Source organism: Pituophis catenifer, unplaced genomic scaffold (assembly GCF_029215685.1).
Source record: "Pituophis catenifer annectens isolate HBS135680 unplaced genomic scaffold, rPitCat1.0.hap2 SCAF_2, whole genome shotgun sequence".
Lineage (NCBI taxonomy): Eukaryota > Metazoa > Chordata > Lepidosauria > Squamata > Colubridae > Pituophis > Pituophis catenifer.
In genome coordinates this window covers 134,362,565-134,380,657 of record NW_027256882.1, presented here as the reverse complement: position 1 = coordinate 134,380,657, position 18,093 = coordinate 134,362,565, and the positions used below count along the sequence as shown (strand labels likewise).

Below are 18,093 nucleotides of genomic sequence, written 5' to 3'. Positions count from 1 at the left end.
ATTTTTCCCTTCTATTCTATTTTATACCCCTTCCCATTGTCATCTATTTTTATATCCATCCTCACATTGGTTAATTATGTAATTATGTAATACAGTTGTTTAATACAAATTCAACATTTTAATATAAATCAATTAGTTATATAACTATCTTTTTTGTATATTAATCAATATGAACATGAATATTCCAATTATTTCCATGCAATCCAATTTCTTACAAATCAATTAATTATACTTACCAATAATAATAAACCAAATAATTTCCCCCATATATTCCTCCAAACCACAACTTAACCATTTCTGCTTTCAACACAGTATACAATTAATATCTCAATTATTACAATTCCCTAGTTAAAAAGAGCTTTTTTTTCTTTTGTGTTTTAAAATCTTGAACTCTCCTCTTTTGCCCTAAATAATTTTCCATTGTTTGCACTTACCTTTTTTGGTGAGGAAAAGGAAAATAAATCTGCTGCCTAATTTTCCAACGTTGCAAGCAAACCGCAAAGCCAACAGCCTGTTTTACTTTCGCTTTCGTTTTGAGCTTGGTTTGCACAAAGAGAAAAAAAAAACTGCTGAGCAATTTAGCAAGAGCAGAGCCCTGTGCAAATCAGCTGAGAGGGGGAAGCCGAGCTAATTAACGTAGGGCGGCCCTTTGAAGCCCCGCGGCAAGAGTTTAAACAGGTTTTTTCCCTCTAGCCATCAGCGGGGATTCAGGAGGCAGCCGGGAACCAGGAGGCAGAATGAAAAATCGGGACTTTTTTAAAACGCCGCGGGACGCGGGACAAATTGCTCAAAAACGGGACTGTCCCGCCAAAAGCGGGACGTCTGGTCACCTTAACCAAACCCATTTATTCAAAGGTAGGCTGTTGAGGTTGCTTCTCTCTCTAGCCTCATCTTTCGAAGTGTACTTTGTCTCCTCAATTTTATCCTTGTTTTTTGGAAGGGGGGAGGGCGGGCAGCAGGAAGCCCTTTTAAAGAAGTGCTGAGTAAAAATCATCCATTACTGTCATTTCAAAGAAAACTGTAGAAGCCCAGAGGCAGTGCTGAAAATAAATAGTGTGCTGGCTATTTTTCTCAATGAACAGAATCTTTAAGACAAAATGCCAGAGATCCTAGGATTAAATACAGCAGGAGTCCCCAACCCCCAGTCCCTGGACCGACAGTGGTCTGTCTGCGGCATGCCAGAAACCAGGCCGCACAAACAAGTGAAGGCCCATCCGTGGGATGCAGGCAGCACACAAAACCACACCCCCTCTGGTCCATGGAAAAACCTCTCTCCAGAGAACCGGCACCTGGTTTCCAGAAGGTTGTGGGCCTCTGAAATACAGGACACCTGAAGATAGCGGGACCTGTCTCTGCATTACCCTTTTCATCAAGAGCGATGGACATGAGTGATGGATATGACCACATGTCCTTTTCTTCAAAAGGATCTTTCTGAGATGAAGCTGGTTTTGGTTTATTGACTGAAACAGGACACTGTGGATTTATGAGGAAGATGTTATCATATTATCTGTCAACACCTTGAGACATAAGACAGGTCCAGTTTGACAGCCACAGCTCTTTGGGAAGAGAAAGCTTCTTTTCTCATGTAATTACCTGAAAATTTATTTGCATAGTTAACCCTCTCAATCCTTCCCTTCGTTCACCCCAGCTCCACATCATACTACTTGAAATCCCCCCCATATATATAAAATCATCTGGGAAATTGTGAAGCACCTCAGACCTATCATTTTCAGAATCTGGTGAATTTATTTTTCTTGAATATTTTCCATAGCATTGTTAACAGGGACTGGAAATACAGGTTTCTCTAGCAGGGGGTGGTGGAAAACCAGAGTTACAATAAAAGGTTGTGGAGACCTGGAAACATTGTCAGGGGGGAAAAAAAACTTTATCTGGATATGCCATCTGCCTTGTATTTGCAGGGCAAGGAATTTGTAGGCACCATTATTTTCTAGACAAAACATTGCTAAATGGAGGAGGAGGAAAAAGAACTCTTACTTGTTGAAGTTAAAATGACTACATTTCCCAATATCCTCTTTATATTACAAGCACTCCTAATTCCCTTTTCTATTACTTGGCTGTTATACTGTATATGGCAATTATTTCTTCATTTATATCTAAATAAACACCTTCCCTCATGACTAGGCAAATAAAGCACGTTGGAAGTTTAAACATTTGAAATCTCAGTGCTATTTCATATCAAAAAATAGTCGAAAAGTATTCAGTGGGTACAAACCAGTAGTGGGTTCCACATACCTTTGCTACTGGTTCAGAACTGGGAGTGTACGCGTGCTTGCTTTGCTCACATGTGGCACTTCTGCGCATGCACAGAACCTTCTGCGTATGCACAGAGCGCCTGTGATGACATCCGGGTGGGTGGGTGGAGCCTCCCGCCGCGACTACTACCGGTTTGACCAAACCGGGGCGAACCGGTAGAAACCCACCACTGGTACAAACTATAATTCCTTATTAGTTAGGGTAGCACCCAGTGGTGAAATGTAAAATTTGTTACTACCAGTTCTTATGGGCATGGCTTGGTGGGGGGGTAATGTGACTGGGTGGGTGTGGCCAACTTTTTTTTTAACTTTTAAAAGCATTCTTTCTACAACCTTAAGAGGTTGCAGAAAAAAATGCTTTTAAAAGCCTCTGACGATCAGGCAACTCAGCTGGGATCCTCAGAGGTTTTTAAAGGCATTTTTTTCCCTACAACCTCTTCGGCTGAAGAGGTTATAGAAAAAATGCCTTTAAAAGCCTCTGACGATCCCAGCTGAGCCTCACAATCATCAGAAGCTTTTTTTTTTTTACTTTTAAAAGCATTTTTTCAGCCGAAGAGGTTGTAGAAAAAATGCTTTTAAAAGAAAAACAAAAAGCCTCTGATAATCGCACGGCTCAGCTGGGCGTGGGGGGGGTGGGCAGGGATTTTTGATACTGGTTCTCCGAACCACCCGCCGCCATCGCTACCAGATCAGGCAATCCGGTCTGAATCGGGAGCATTTCACCCCTGGTAGCACCATTTCTCCCAGACAGCCAGACCACACCCATACATATATGGTTATCGTGTTACCGTCTTTTGGAATAAGCAAAGTTATGCAAAGCGCAGAAGCATGAGAAGCAATAGACAAAAGCAATTAAACCCAAGAAATAAGAGAAAAGGAAGTCTAACTAAATCTAGTTTACCTCAACGTAATTTATTATAATTCCCACACCTTTCAATCCTTGCAAAGTGCCCCTTCTTCCACTCCATCCATACACTCCTTCATGCCATTATTTTGTTCTTGAACTTTTCACCATTCATTTTCTGAATATCCCTTCACATTTGCATTCCTCTCAACCCATTCATTCTTTTTTTGATCAAGCACTTTCACATGCTTCTTTCACACTAGTCACTCATTTTTCTATACAATTCACATTCATTCCTGACTCAACCTCTTGTTTTACACTATCACTTTGTAGTCTCTCATTCCCACTTCGTTCATATTTCTTCTGACACACTGAGCACTCTCTTCCATATAACGAAGTGGGTAGAAATGTATTCTTCTACCTCAGCATTTTCAATTACTTTGATAAACACTCATTATTTATATCAGACAATAGGCTATATTGTTACAAGCATTTGCACTTCTTAAAATGTCTCAATCCAGTTTACATACTGAGTAAGCAAACTACCAATATGCAGAAATTCATTTATTTGCATCATCTTCTTGCTATCTGCAATCTCCAATAATTCATTTTGATTTTCCAGTCAAACACAACAATCTTATCCTCTGGAATGACGCCCCCTCCCATCCATATATGGTGAGTCCTCACTGTGAAGAATTCCCCCACCCCCCAAAGAATTATTAGTCCAATTGAGTGAAGTTCCCTTTGGCTTGTTTTAATTAACCTATTTGGTCTAACATTTTATATATTGGATTGTTTTCTATAATGATATATGGTTCCAATTCCAAAACTATAAAAGCAATTAAAACAATACAAGCATTTAAAATAATAAATTGTATATGTAATACCTGAAGGGTTGTGGTGGCCTAGAGATTAAGATGCTGGGCTTGTCGACCAAATGGTAGGCAGTTTGAGACCCAAAGTACCGCATGAGGGGGTGAGCTCCTGTTCTTGTCTTAGCTCCTAACAACCTAGCAGTTTGAAAGCATGCAAATGTGAGTAGATAAATAGGTATCACTTTGGTGGAAAGGTAAAGCATTCCATGCAACTTGGCATATAGTCATGCTGGCCATGTGACCATGGAAATATATTCGGACAACACTGGCTCCCTCAGCTAAGAAACAGAGATATGCACCGCACCCTGGAGTCGGACAGGGGAAACCTTTATCTTTACTTCTTATATGTAATAACTAGCACTTTGGCTCAGAAAACAATCCAAAACCAGGGCAGTAACTTTAAAATAGATGTTGGTCTACTAAAATAGAGTGCCCTAGTAGCCAGGTGTTTGCAGTCCATACTAGTTATAGCTTCTGAATTGTTTTTTTTTTAAATATATTTTTATTGTTTACATATAAATATATTGAATACAGTGTAATTGTCCTGGCATTCCACTTCCCATGAAACAAAGGTAAAAGCAAAATAACATATATACTATTTTAAACAATGCTAGTGTTGTACAGTTATTTCTGACCATCATATTCTAGAATGTCAACTTATCTATCATTCTAATACCTACATTCTAATACATACACAGTATCTCTTTCCATGTCCACCTAACCTGATTCTTTCGCATTCCAACTTCTAACTCGTATTTCTAACCATTGATAGAATCTATTCCATGTAGCATAGTATTCTGTATCTCCTTTATCTTTTATTTTTAGCGTTAGCCTGACCATTTCAGCACAGACTAATATCTTTCTTATTGTCTCCTCCTCTGAAGAGGTGTTTTCACTCTTCCACTGCTGCAAATAGAATTCTTGCTGTGGTCAAGATGTGTAATATTAGGTATATTGTCCCTTTATCATAGCCATCTGATATAATGCCTAATAAAAATAATTCTGGTTTAAACTCTATATGTTGTCTAATCATTTTTTCTAACCACATATAAATTTGTATCCAAAATTTCCTTGCCTTTATACAGGTTCACATGTGGGTAATATGTGCCATGTATTTGTTTACATTTCCAACAGTTTGGAGACATATTGCTAAACGTTTTGGCCAGTCATGCCGGGGGCAGATGCCACGCATAGAACATTTTATAGAGATTTTCCTTATATGATATGGCCATTGTCAGTTTCCGATTTCTCTCCCAAAGCTTTTGTCAAATCCAAATCTATATTATATCCAAAAATTTTAGCCCATGCTATCATCGTCTCTTTAATTTGTTCTTCCTCCATTTTGTAACTTAATAAATAATTGTATCCTTATCAATTTGTCATCAGTCTCCACTAATATCTTGTCCAATGTTGTTAGTTCTCTATAAAAACCCCATGTTTTCACATCTTTCACATAACACAATGCAGGTACAACCACCACTCTAATTCCACCCCTTGGTCTTTTAGTTCTAATCTGGTTTTCAATTCACCGTTCTCGTTTAGTATATCCTTATAAGAAACATTTTTTTCCATTTTTATAAGATTTGGGTGTGTCAATGCTTCTAAGGTGGAGAGCCAGACTGGTATTTCCCTATAGTTTTGTTATTTAATTTTGTCCCACACTGATAACAATGTGTTTCTTACATAATGCCTTTGGAAGTATTGATGTGCTGCGTTTCTCCCGTACCAGAGAAACACATGCCACCCTAGTTAAAGGTCGTGACCCTCCAATAATAATAGTCTTCTATTCCTCAAAAAAAGTATCTTCGGCAATATGTTCATCTTTATTGCAGCTATTCTACCCATCATGGAAAGTTGCAAGCTTTTCCATCTCTCCATATCCAGTTTTATTTTGTGTAGTTGTCCTCTTTTATTGTTATACATCTTACTGTAGATAACAGACAAATGGCTATCCAACTTCTTCTTTAAAACTTCCAGTGTTGGAGCATTCACAACTTCTGGAAGCAAGTTGATTAATGGGAGTGAATCACCAATCAATACATTTCTAATCCAAAAGCATTTCTTATACATCTCTCTCTCTCTCTCTCTCCCTCCCTCCCTCCCTCCCTCTCTCTCTCTATCTACATATATCATTCACTCACTCATTCACTGCTTCATTCATTCATTCATCAAAGTTCTTAACGGTCCATCTCCACCATGGATTTAACAATCAAAGGATTATTATACATCCTTATCTTATTCCTTGTTTGGTACTGAAACTTCCACTAAGAAACAGATGCCTACTATTTCAAATGATAGAAACAATCTTTGGCTCCCAACTTTTCTCCTCTTTTCCTATTCTTTCAACATTTTTTCTTGATCACAAGAACAAATGTATCCAGTGCAAAGAACAGGCAGAAGATTTTACAGAACCAGAAGATCATTGAAATTCCTATAATTAATAAATATATTTTACAATAGAAATAACCAAAAGAACCAACTGGTTTCAAATATATAAAACAGCCAGGTCCCATTAATTTTAAAACCATTAACAATATTTGAAGTAAGATGTAATCAAAATTTAGCAGAAAGGAAATCTTATTGTTATATAATACTCGCACTAACACAAAATATTGTGAAAATATCTGGGAAGATGATTTGGACTTTCAATTGGATAAATCCCAATGGATTTGTGGTACTGCACTATCAAACCTCGGGAAGTTATTTTTAGTCAGGATCAGTCATGAAGGTAACTGATAGGTAGCTTTATGCTTTTCTAAAATTGTACAATATAAATCTGTTCATGTTATCATGGGGCTGAAAATAAAGTACAGCTTACAACCAATTGAGCCCAAAATTTATGTTGCTAAATGAGACATATGTTAAGTGAGTTTTGCCCAATTTTACAGCAGTTCTTGCCACAGTTGTTAAGTGAATTGCTGCAGTTGTTAACTTAGTAACATGGTTGTTAAGTGAATCTGGCTTTCCTATTGACTTTGTCAAAAGGTCAAAAAAGATGATCACATGATCCCGAGATACTGCAATCATCATAAATATGAGTCAGTTGCCAAGCGTCCGAATTTTGATCACATGGCATGGGGTGGCTACAATGGTCATAAGTATGACACATGGTCAAGTCACTTTTTTTCAGTGCTGTCGTGACTCTCTGATCCCTTGGATCAGAACAGTGGCATGTTTCCTTGTCATTTGGAAAATGCAAATCTCGTATTAAAATAATCTCACTGGAGCTTAAAAAACAAAGCTCCTGTTTAAAAGCTCTTTCCAAAACCAGGAAACCCACTAAAAATCTTGTGACTCTCAGCTTTCCTCCCAATATTGTGTCTTCCAGTCACCAAATACCTATTTGGTTTAACATATGAGAAAGATCTGGTTCTGTTCAGAGATGAACAGCTGGTTTCAGTGACTAAGCATTGGGGGCTCTTTCAGTACCTAAAAGGAAAAAAAAAAATCACCAGAAGCCAGGGAAGTTATACTATGTAAGTCCCATGAGCAAGATTATATTAAGGCAAAGAACCTAATTTATAATAGGTTAGATAATGAGATTATTGAAATAAGATAATCTTTTGTCAATGAGCAAATGAAAGAATTTCTGGCAGTTCCAAAATAAACAAATAACTTTTTTGTTCCTTTCATTGTATTTAATCACTGGATTTTCTGAGATTAGGGGAGATTCCGTGAAATCTGAGAATATTTGTGGCATCTGATCTAGTCTTTCTCAATATATTGTTTTATGTAATTAAAGAATTCATTTATCTACAGAGGCCAGAGGTCAAACTAAAACAACAACACCTATTTTGAAGACTTGTACTTTAAGCGCTGGCTAGTTTCACAAATATGTAAATTCATCTAGTGTGGGGATTATTCAACACATTCCATTTTAGGAAGAGATTTATGGTTTTGGAAATTCCTAGAAATTTCATAACTTTGCTAAGTATGGGATGTAATCCAAAGGACTATGTGATTGTGTGTGTGTGTGTGTGTGTGTGTGTGTGTGTATGAATTCCATTGCTGAAAATGTAAGCTTCATTTCTCCAAAAAGCATGTGAGATTCCTTAAAAAGGGAACTATTCCAAGTTGCTATATGGTCCCATTTAGTTAATTAGATTTTTATCCCATCTTTATTACCTTCTAAGTAATTCAAGGCAACAGACATATATAATACTTCTTCCTTCTCTTATTTTTCTCACAACAAGGTAGGTTGGGCAGAGAGAGAGTGACTGGCCCAAGATCACACAGTTGGCTTCATGCCTAAAGTGGGACTAGAACTCATGATCTCCTAGGTCCTAGGCCAGAACTTTAACCACTAGACTAGACCAAACTGGCTTCCATTCTCATTTTGCTCCTGGAGGGCTACTTGGCATTGCTACTTGGCTGAGTAGCAGAAAGTACCAGAGGCACCTTCCTCATTTATTGTATCACTCATGTCTGCTAGTTTCACTTCTGCTAAAATAAAATAGGAACCTTTCTGTATTTCTGCTTGCCCTGACTGGGAGACTTTGAAATAGAAAACTGAGCCTTGCAAGGATTTCTATTTTCACCACTGCAATTTGCCCCAAAATGTCGATATGTTTTGAAGCCCAGTTTTTTGTTTCCCTGATTCATTTATTCCATGTTGGTATATACTAATTATTTTTCCATCTATATCAAACCAAAGTTGTTTATCCATGGGAGTCCTGCTCCCATGATGAAAGCTGTCCAGTCCAGTGGTGAAATTCATTTTTTTTTACTACTGGTTCTGTGGACATGGCTTGGTGGACATGGTGTGGCTTGGTAGGCATGGCTTGGTAGGCATAGCAGGGAAGGATACTGCAAAATCCCCATTCCCTCCCCACTCCAGGGGAAGGATACTGCAAAATCTCCATTCCCACCCCACTCCAGGGGAAGGATACTGCAAAATCCCCATTCCCTCCCCACTCCTGGGAGAAGGTTATTGCAAAATCTCCATTCCCACCCCACTCTGAGGCCAGTAGTTCTCTGAACTACTCAAAATTTCCGCTACCGGTTCTCCAGAACCTGTCAGAACCTGCTGAATTTCACCCCTGGTCCAGTTGTAAAATGATATATGGTAAACTAGTTTATAATCCAGAAGAGCATCAAACCCATTTTAGAAGTAGATCATTGAATAGGGGTGCCAGGAGGAAGGATTCTCCCTCTCCCTGGACCATGCAGCCCCTCCATCTCACTCTCTCTCTTCAACTGATCCCTCTCTCAGGCTTGATCTATCTTTTAAAGCTCTCTGGCTGATCACTTTCCCAAAGCCAGAAACCTGGCTCTCTTTGGGGATCTGTTGTAGAAGAACCAGATTCTCTGCCCTGCTGCTGCCCTATCCGGAGAACTGCGTCCAGGGATCAGAGCAGACAGACCACGTTCCCTGAGCGCGTGGCAGAAAAATAGAGGCTGACTCCGACCTGAAGTGCGGTTACACGGGAACAGAGAAAGAGGCACGTTGGAAGCACAAGGCAGGCTGACCTGCAGCTACATCAAAAAAAGGAAAACAATTCCTTTCCAAGCCGCAGCCGCCTGATTTGCAAACCAGCTGTCTGGCTACAGTTCATCCCCCAAACCGCTTCATTTGTGTTCAACCAAATGTGCGGTCGTAAAGATACAACAATAACAACAACAGCAGCAAATGCTGGTGAGAAGTCAAGTCCGAGGCCATCAAAGCCCAGGCAGGCGAAAGTGCTCGCCCAGCTCCAGGTCCCCACTTCGGTCCGGTGCTGGAGGCTAGCTCGGGCGCTCTCTCCCTTCCTGAGCGCCAGAAAGGGGCGGTTCCGCGCGTGGGCAGGAGAGGAGGGGCAGAGAAGCAGCGTGGCCGGAGCTCTAGAAGCTCCCCGGGCAGTTCCTGCTCCTTGCGCGGGAGCCACCATGACCAGCAACGGAGCAGGCAATGGGGGCGCCCCTCCGGCCCGCAACGGAGCCCCCGGCGCTGTTCCCCCGGTGGTGAAGCCTTTGTCGCTCGGCAAGTGTTACGACGTCTCCGGCAAGGTGTGAGCCTGCCCCGATTGGGCACCAGGGGGCACAAGAGAGGGCAGGGAGTGTGAGTGTGGGTGGGTGGGTAGGAGGGGAGGCCTTCGCGGCTGTCACCGCGGGCAAGGCAAGGCGATCAAACAAGGCTGATAGGCATTAAACACGCTCCCCCTTTACCCAAATTGTCTTGGAGAAGAAGCTTGTGGGGGGGGGGAGTGGGGGGGAGCGTAATACCCCTCCCCCTTTGGTGCTCTCCTTGCTGGCTCCCCCACCCAACGTCTCCAAAGGGTTCAACTTCACCCACGAACTTGGGATAAAGACCACCAAGAAACAGGAAAAAGGGGCAGCAGCACCCCGGATAATTTTGGAAAAGCGAGGGTGGGGCTCAGGTCTGCTTGGAAAGCTTCTTTCGGATGGTTATGTCGGTGAGGGGAAAAAAACAAACAAAAACAAGGGCGTTTTTCTTCATGTTTTAGGACTGAATTATGTTTTTTAGTATTGCCATTCCTACCAACAGGCAATTGTGTTCCTACATCCTGAACAGGTGCCTAGTGAACAGAAATTCAACAGGTCGTTTTCTTTAGTTGGCAAAGAACACCGGTAGGGACAATACAGCTGCTGAATATTTTTTTCCCCCCGTCATTCACAGGCTTATAAATCTGCCCCTCAAAATGCAGAAGTCACTATGGCCCTGAAAATGGGGCTTTTTTCTAAGTCCTGATGAATTCTTGGTTGCAACTGTACCAGGCTCATATTCAGGTCGAGCTCTGCCTCCATAGACAATGCTGGTAGTCCTCGACTTACAACCACAATCGAGCCCAACGTTTCTGTTGCTAAGCGAGACAGTTCTTAAGCAGGTTTTGCCCCCGTTTTACGGCCTTTCTTGTCACAATCATTAACTGAAACACTGCAGCTGTGACACGGTTGTTAAGTGAATCTGGCTTCCCCACTGACTTCGCTTGTCAGAAGATCGCAAAAGGGGATCCCACAATCCCGAGAAACAGCAACCGTCATAATATACGAGTCCATTGCCAAGCGTCTGAATTTTGATCACGTGACGATGGGGTTACTGCAAGGATCGTAAGGGTGGGGGAAAAAACCCCAGTCCTAAATTACTTTTTTTCAGTTCTGTGGTAAACTTTGAACGGTCACTATATGAAGCGTTGTAAGTCGAGGACTGTCTGTAAAGTGGATCATTAAAGGGCTGGTGCGGGGTAGTCGCAGAGCTTGGTTCTGCTCTTTAGCAAGACCGCTTGTTAAAATCGATGGCCAATAAACAAGAGTTGCACTGTTCTTTGCAGCAGCTGTAGCTGTTGCTATTCAAACCACATTGGGAGGAAGCAGCTATAGCGGGAAGACGCATCTCAGAGAGCAAGCAAGGATGGGGGAAGGGTTTTGGCAAGGCAGTGAAGTGCACTTCCTCACATTCAGTGCTTGCACAGATCTCCCCAGCTGGGATAGGAGCTCCAGCAGTCATGCTTCAGAAACCAGGAAGAGCACTATCGGGGACTGGCAGATACAGCCTTGTTCTATTGATATTGCAAGTTATTTATTTCATTTGTATCCTGGTGTTCCTTTGGGCCATCATAAACCTCAGTGTTGGTCCTGCAAAACTGCCTGCTTTGTGTGATATAAAGAACCAGCTTGCCGCAAGAAGGCAGCTCAAGAAGTGTTGCTACAGATAGCAAAGTCATTCTGTGAATATATCTTAAGTATCTGTGGCTTTCCCATACACGAGGAATTATAATCCAGCATGGAGTTCCGGTGCTAATATCCATGCTTCCAATAGAGTTGGACAGTAGATCGGTATTCTAATCAATAGAATTAAAGGTAGTCCTCAATTTACAACAATTCATTTAGTGACCGAAGTTACAACAGCACTGAAAAAAGTGACTTATGATCAATTTTTCATACTTATGACCATTGCAGCAGCATCTCCATGGTCACGTGATTTCCATTCGGATGCTTGACAACTGTCTCGTCTTTATGACGGTTGCAGTGTCCTGGGGTCATGTGATCCCCTTTTGCGACCTTCTGACAAGCCAAGTCAATGAGGAAGCCAAGTTCACTTAACAACCGGGTTACTAACTTAAGAACTGCAGTGATTCGCTTAACAAATGTGGCAAGAAAAATCGTAAAATGGGGCAAAACTCACTTAACAAATTTCTGACTTAGCAACATAAATGCCGGGGTTAATTGTGGTCGTAAGTCGAGGGCTACCTGTATACATGACGAGCCAAAATACAACAGAAATGAAATGAAACAATGCACCTTTCTCGGTGAAGGAAGGATGGCTGCATAATCACGTTGGAAACTTAAAACATCGTTGGCTGTCTCATGACATAAAACCACTGCCCCAAATGGCACAGAGGACATGCTCAAGAACAACTCAAACTATCTGCACACAGTAACTGTAGTATGTTCCCCGTAGAACGAAGGTCCTGGGCTGGACTTCATTTGGAGGGGGAAAAAAATGCCTGGCTAAGCACATAGTTTATGCTTTGGGGTAGCAAAGACGTGAACCCACTGCCTCCCACTTCTTAGTGAAAGTAGAGTCTTGAGTGCATAAGGGATATTTAATTGCAGTGAAATCAGAACACTCATCTTCTTCCTCTGCTAATGACTGGGCTCTCACATCACCCTAAGCCAGAGGTCCTCAAACTTGGCAGCTTTAAGACTTGTGGACTTCAACTCCCAGAATTCTGGAAGCTATGCTGGCTGGAGAATTCTGGGAGTTGAAGTCCACAAGTCTTAAAGCTGCCAAGTTTGAAGACCTCTGCCCTAAGCCATGGTTGATTAAATAATAGTTTAGTGTTATGAGCCGTAATTGGCTGGAAATATATTGCACGCTAAGCCATAACTATTTTACAAATTATAGGGAAGGTGAGTTCATATTGCATATATTAGTCCTCGACTTTCGACTGCAATTGAGCCCAAAGTTTCTGTTGATAAGCAAACCAGTTGTGAAGTGAGTTTTGCCTCATTTCACGACCTTTCTTGCCACAGTTGTTAAGTGAATCACTGCAGTTGTTAAGTTAGTAACACGGTTGTTAAGTGAATCTGGCTTCCCCATTGACTTTGCTTGTCAGAAGGTCTCAAAAGGGGGTCACATCATGACTCGGGGACACTGCGACCGTCATAATACATGGCATTTGCCAAGCATCCAAATTTTGATCATGTGACCATGGAGATGCTGCAATGGTCAGAAGTGTCGTAAATCACTTTTTAAAGTGATGTAGCTTTGAACGGTCACTAAATGAATGGTTGTAAATCGAGGACTATCTGTACTAAGGCAAGGCTATGGATCGGCCCTATATTTTGGCCGATAGGAATCAGGCTGTTGGGCCTGGAAGTGGAAGAAAACATTTTGGCTCCAGGTCTCTTGCAACCTTAAATCCAAAAGCCCTGTGTAATGCCGCTCACTCAGTCAGTCCACGTCCAGATTCTTTCTGGGAGGGGATCCTTGAAAAGGATAATAGCCTGTCGCCATCCAGAGATCCCTGCTCTCGCCTAGATTGCTGTAATATAGCTGTCAATTGTTAGTGGTGGTCCTTTGTTCTCCAGTCAACTGGGGTTTAGAACTGCTGCTGCTGCTCCCTCTTCCTGACCCCTGCGAAAGGCAAGAGGCAAAAAAAAAAAAAAAGAACAACACTAAGGAGCAACAAGGGATGTGATGGCTCAGTAGGTAAGACGTTGACCTTGTCGATCGAAAGATCGGCAGTTCAGCGGTTCGAATCCCTAGTGTCGCGTAACGGGGTGAGCTCCCGTTACTTGTCCCAGCTTCTGCCAACCTAGCAGTTCGAAAGCACATAAAAAAATGCAAGTAGAAAAATAGGGACCACCTTTGGTGAGAAGGTAACAGCGTTCCGTGCGCCTTTGGCGTTTAGTCATGCCAGCCACATGACCACGGAGATGTCTTCGGACAGTGCTGGCTCTTCGGCTTTGAAACGGAGATGAGCACTGCTCCCTAGAGTCGGGAATGACTTGCACATATGTATGAGGGGAAACTTAATTTAAGAAGGAGCAACAACAATAATGATCAAAGAAACTTAGCAAATTTCCCTGGGGTCCTGGGCCATTCCATCACAGCAATCATTCCTGGCCTCTTCTATCTTCCTTCCTCTGCATGGCACTTTCTGAGTCAGGCGGACTACAACTCACATGGATTATAACTTCAGATACATTGTCCAACCTTCCTGAAAGGCCTCAGGCAGGAAAATCTATATGGTTCTTCCCTGCATGAGTCTCTGTTCTGGGACTTGTTGCTTTCTATTTTAAACCAACATTCCCTCCATACAAAAAAAATGCAGAGAGAGGACATTTTCTCTTCCTCTTTCTTAAAGCGAAACCAATTCAAGCAGCTTCCCCAAATTTGGTTCTTTTCAGTTGGGGCGTGTTGCAGCTTCCCACTTTCTCAATTTGTGCGTCCAAAGGCTGGCTGAGGATTTGGCAAGTTGGCAGTTGTAAAGCTTCTGGAAGATGCTGCTTTGTTGAGGAAAGTGACATTGGCATATCAAGTGGGGTTTTTTTCCCCTGGAGAAATTCTGCTGTCTCCAGTTGAGGAATGCTGGGAAGCAGATTTCCTAAATTGAGGGGGACACCATTACTCCACAGGTGTTTCTTGTCCTGAATCTAAACTTAGTTTGTTTCAGGATCCAGTTTGAGTCGGTCACAAGGACCAAAGATTTAGTCTTCTGAAGTTTTGGATTCTCACTGAAGTCCATCCTCAGAGAACTTCTCTCTCACCAGATGTGTGTGAGAGAAGTTCCTTGAGGATGGGTTCCAGCATGAGTTTTAAAGCTCAGAAGACTAAACTTTTGTTCCCACTGACCAACCTAGGTTGGATCCTGCAACATTATCCTGGTACATGTGGCTTCTTTCCTTAGTTTGTTTCCTTTTCTTTTAAAAACTATTTTTCAAGTCTGGACTGTATCCAGTGTTTATTGTTCTGCCAGGGCTGTTGATGGATTTTCCCCTAATGATTGCTGCTATCTCTGAGCTGGGTGGGCTCATTTTTTTGTAGGAGGACAAATGCTGGCTAATCCACATTTCTCACAGGGATAAATTCCAGAAAGGTGTGTGTGTGTATGCTCTCCCTTTTGTGGATCAGAACACCTTAAATGAAAATGGCCAGAAAATCTTACACCACAATCAACCCTTAAGATGCCATATGGCAATTTGGCAACTAATCAGAATAGCCACAATTATTGTTTTTCCTTGCCTGGGGTAAATAGGGAATCTAAAAATGCCAACCAAACTGGGGCTTTTAAGCTGAAAGTCTGTTTGCTTAGAAGGAGTGGATACTGGCTTATCTGTTTGCTCTGCTGTCTTGCAATAGAGGTGAGGCAGCAGCAAGAAAAGAAGAGAGTCCCAGAGCTTACGGATCTTCTCCTGATACTTGGCATGGGTTATAAATGGAACCTCTCAGGTCTTGAGGGGTGGGGAACCTTGGCCCTTTTATGACTTGTGAACTTCAACTCCCAGAATTCCTGGCTTGTTCAGGAATTCTGGGAGTTGAAGTCCACAAGTCATAAAAGGATCAAGATACCCCACCCCTGATCTAACCGACACGTGTCAAACTCACTGCGTCATGTTGCTGTCACGTGATGATTCGTGCCGTTTTTCCCACTCACAGAATTGGGGTAGGTGTGGCCTGCACGTGACGCATCCGGCCCACGGGCCACCAGTTTGACACCCCTGATCTAACCCATGGACTCTGTGTATGTGTTTATGGTCACAGTGACATCAAAGGAAATAGACAAAAGCCCCTGGAAGGAGGAACTGGTTGTTAGAAATATACTTCAGATTTAATCAAGTGTATTATAACAAACAGTTCCTTCTTTCTCCACCCTTTGTCTATATAACATTGTAGATCAATGACAAATCTGGTTCCAGGGAGTGTGAAGAAAGAGGCTGGGTTTGAACTGTGCCTTTGGGGATTACTTGGAAGGATTAGTAAAATATTTGGATTAGGCAGAGGTAACATTAGCTAATGGACTATTCCCTTGCATAGGGCAAAGGTGAGGAGTGCAGCTCCCTCTGAGCTGGGGTTTCTGACACCTCACAAGGGCTTCCCAGAGCATTGTGCGACCTCTCCACCCTACATGTTTCAGTGCGTAAATCTATTGATCTTATGCATGTTTCTGTGAAAGTAGTTTCAGTGAAGAAACTCATTCCCAGGTAAGAGCACAGATAGGATGATATTCTAACTGTCTTGAGTGAACACAGCCATGCTGGCAGTGACAACTGAAGAGGGTCAGAGGCAGCAGAGGGCAGGACTCCCATAAATGGAGCCAAGAAGCTGTTGTAGGCTCTACAGAAGCCTACAACTGGAATAAATAATCCTAAATAAGGAACTGTAATTATTATAATTCCTAAACTGAGTAGTAGTAACTCAGTAGCAGTTAGAAGATTTTGGCCCTGTCATACTAGCTCAGTGCTTTTCAACTGGCTGGGGAATTCTGGGAGTTGAAGTCTGCACATCTTAAAGATGCCAAGGTTGAAAAACATTGTACCTCACTACCTTCTAGACTGCCCTGACATTTCAGGAAGATACTTAACGTCCTTGAACAAGGCATATGGCTCCTGTGCTTCCAGAGATGTAATTTGTCCAGAGTAGCTTAGCTAGAAGGCTAAGCAAAGGCAGAAGTTGGACCATATGGCACAAAGTGTAAATATAAATGGGCTGTTTGTTTCCATTGGAAACAGCAGCTGGTACTTAGAGTAGCTACAAGCTGATCTCCTTATCTTTTGTCCGGAAGAGAGGAAACACTGACAAGGAAGAGGTGCTTTTAGTAATGATGAAAATAAGGACAAGAAGTTAAGGAGAGTTTATAACCTTTCATCGTTCCAGACAAAGGCCAGCTTACAAAAAAACTCAAACTCTTTCAGAGAATCAGGATGGTGGGATAGATATCCTTCAAAAATGTTTACCTATCATGGGAGAACATCTCTTGAGGGAACACAATAGGAAGGAAGACTTGCCAAACATTTCCCATCAAGCAAACCACTATAATTCTGGAGTTCCCTTTCCACCTTTGCTAGATAGGCATGGACTAGAGAGAGATGAAAATATAGGAATATATTTTGTCAGGACCACAGAGGTGGGAATAGAAAGGGAGATCATGGATGGTTTTCCTTGAGCTAAACCTTTCTGAAAGATTCCGCAAAGTACCCTCTATTTGGAAACATTTTAAAACACCCTTTTCCAACTTGGTGCTGTCCAGATTTGTTTAATTTAAATTACAATTCCCAGGTGCCTTTGGCACCTCAGGAGATCACCAGAGATGCAAATTACATCTCTGGAAGCACAGGAGAAGTTCGTCCTACACTATCCTTGTAAGCTTGCTATAACACTAAAGAGGGTGATAAGCAGAAAGAGGTAAACACTTTAAAGATGATTTCCCAAGTATTGCTTTGGACTTCATGCATGCACAAGACTATTCCGCTACTCATCACAACAGTCCAACTTTTTCACTCTTCTGCAAACCTGAACAAAACAAACTTAATGCAATGAGTTTGCATTAAGAAGTTGGCTTCTTAAAGATGTGGCATCTTTTCTTTCAGGCTCGCACAGAACCCTGAAAAAAGTTGGGGCACTTTGATTAGTAGCAGAGAGGAACTGTGCTTACAGGAGATCCAAAGTGTTTTTCAAAAAAAAATAAAATAATTATAAGCCTTGTTAAATCTGTGGCAGTGTTTCTCTACCTTGGCAAATTGGGGGCTTCAATTCCCAGATTTCCCAGCCAATGTAAGAAGTCTACACATCTTAAAGTTGTTGCAGTTGAGAAATACTGTTCTATAGTGGCAAAAAAAATCAGGGAGTTTTGTGAAAATGTAAGTTTTTAAATAATATTTATTAATCGGAAAAAGTGCTACCAGATTCCTGATTTTCTGTTAAGTTCTCCTCATTGAGTTACCCCCAGCATTGATAGAATAAGACGGTTGTAGTAGAGCAAACAATGAATGACTCCCGGTCACAATGGCTAAAGTAAGATGAAGATGAGATATTGCCATTTGTTTGTTCTTCTCTTTGTTGACTGCTAGTTCTGCTTGCTTAATTAGATCACTGTTGACAGAAGAGAGAGAGAGAATTCTTTAATAAGGAAGCATGAGGGGAAAAAACATGAATATG

At 41.7% G+C, this 18,093-nt stretch overlaps 1 protein-coding gene across 2 annotated transcripts in view; it reads left to right on the top strand.

Annotated features, from left to right (window-relative positions):
• Window positions 1-18,093, top strand: part of RAB37 (RAB37, member RAS oncogene family) — a 104,915-nt gene that overhangs the window by 69,547 nt on the left and 17,275 nt on the right. The window contains exon 1 of one of the 2 annotated variants that reach the window (XM_070934645.1): window positions 9,886-9,977. The exons of the other annotated variant lie outside the window; for it this stretch is intronic. The gene's annotated coding sequence lies outside the window, so the exon portion shown is untranslated. Of the gene's footprint in view, window positions 1-9,885; window positions 9,978-18,093 lie in introns of those variants that run through there. 2 annotated transcript variants of the gene reach the window in all.